We start from the raw sequence: 2,175 nt of genomic DNA on the forward strand, positions 1-2,175 counted from the left end.
CGCATATATCAAGAAGACTCAAGCGTTTAAGCTTGGGGATGCCCAAGGCATCCCCTTCTTCATCGATAAATTATCAAGTTCCTTCTCTTGAAACTATATTTTTATTCTGGCCACATCTTATGTGCTTTACTTGGAGCGTCTGTGTGCTTTTGTTTTTGTTTTTGTTTGAATAAATTGGATTACATCATGCTTGTGTGGGAGAGAGACACGCTCCGCTGGTTCATATGAACACATGTGTTCTTAGCTCATAATATTCATGGCGAAGTTTCCTCTTCGTTAAATTGTTATATGGTTGGAATTGGAAAATGATACATGTAGTAATTGCTATAATGTCTTGGGTAATGTGATACTTGGCAATTGTTGTGCTCATGTTTAAGCTCTTGCATCATATACTTTGCACCTATTAGTGAAGAAATACATAGAGCATGCTAAAATTTGGTTTGCATAATTGGTCTCTCTAAAGTCTAGATAATTTCTAGTATTGAGTTTGAACAACAAGGAAGACGGTGTAGAGTCTTATAATGTTTTCAATATGTCTTTTATGTGAGTTTTGCTGCACCGGTTCATCCTTGTGTTTGTTTCAAATAAGCCTTGCTAGCCTAAACCTTGTATCGAGAGGGAATACTTCTCATGCATCCAAAATACTTGAGCCAACCACTATGCCATTTGTGTCCACCATACCTACCTATACTACATGGTATTTTCCCGCCATTCCAAAGTAAATTGCTTGAGTGCTACCTTTAAAATTCCATCATTCACCTTTGCAATATATAGCTCATGGGACAAATAGCTTAAAAACTATTGTGGTATTGAATATGTAATTATGCACTTTATCTCTTATTAAGTTGCTTGTTGTGCGATAACCATGTTTACTGGGGAACGCCATCAACTCATTGTTGAATTTCATGTGAGTTGCTATGCATGTTCGTCTTGTCTCGAAGTAAGGGCGATCTACACCGAGTTGAATGGTTTGAGCATGCATATTGTGAGAGAAGAACATTGGGCCGCTAACTAAAGCCATGATTCATGGTGGAAGTTTCAGTTTTGGACAAATATCCTCAAGTCTCTAATGAGAAAAGAATTAATTGTTGTCAAATGCTTAAAGCATTAAAAGAGGAGTCCATTATCTCGTTGTCTATGTTGTCCCGTATGGATGTCTAAGTTGAGAATAATCAAAAGCGAGAAATCCAAATGCGAGCTTTCTCCTTAGACCTTTGTACAGTGCGGCATAGAGGTACCCCTTTGTGAAACTTGGTTAAAGCATATGTATTGCGGTGATAATCCAGTAGTCCAAGCTAATTAGGACAAGGTGCGGGCACTATTGGTACACTATGCATGAGGCTTGCAACTTATAAGATATAATTTACATGATGCATATGCTTTATTACTACCGTTGACAAAATTGTTTCATGTTTTCAAAATCAAAGCTCTAGCACAAATATAGCAATCGATGCTTTTCCTCTATGGAGGACCATTCTTTTACTTTCATTGTTGAGTCAGCTCACCTATTTCTCTCCATCTCAAGAAGCAAACACTTGTGTGAACTGTGCATTGATTCTTACATATTTGCATATTGCATTTGTTATATTGCTTTGCATTGACAATTATCCATGAGATATACATGTTATAAGTTGAAAGCAACCGCTGAAACTTCATCTTCCTTTGTGTTGCTTCAATACCTTTACTTTGAATTATTACTTTATGAGTTAACTCTTATGCAAGACTTATTGATGCTTGTCTTGAAGTGCTATTCATGAAAAGTCTTTGCTTTATGATTCAGCTTGTTTACCCATGTCATATACATTGTTTTGATCGCTGCATTCACTACATATGCTTTACAAATAGTATGATCAAGTTTATGATGGCATGTCACTCCGTAAATTATCTTTGTTATCGTTTTACCTCGCTCGGGACGAGCAGTAACTAAGCTTGGGGATGCCGATACGTCTCCAACGTATCGATAATTTCTTGTGTTCCATGCCACATTATTGATGTTATCTACATGTTATATGCACACTTTATGTCATATTCGTGCATTTTCCGGAACTAACCTATTAACAAGATGCCGAAGTGCCAGCTCTCGTTTTCGCTGTTTTTGGTTTCGTAAATCCTAGTAACGAAATATTCTCTGAATCGGACGAAATCAACGCCCGTGTTCCTATTTTACCCTGAAGC

Source organism: Lolium rigidum, chromosome 6 (assembly GCF_022539505.1).
Source record: "Lolium rigidum isolate FL_2022 chromosome 6, APGP_CSIRO_Lrig_0.1, whole genome shotgun sequence".
NCBI lineage: Eukaryota > Viridiplantae > Streptophyta > Magnoliopsida > Poales > Poaceae > Lolium > Lolium rigidum.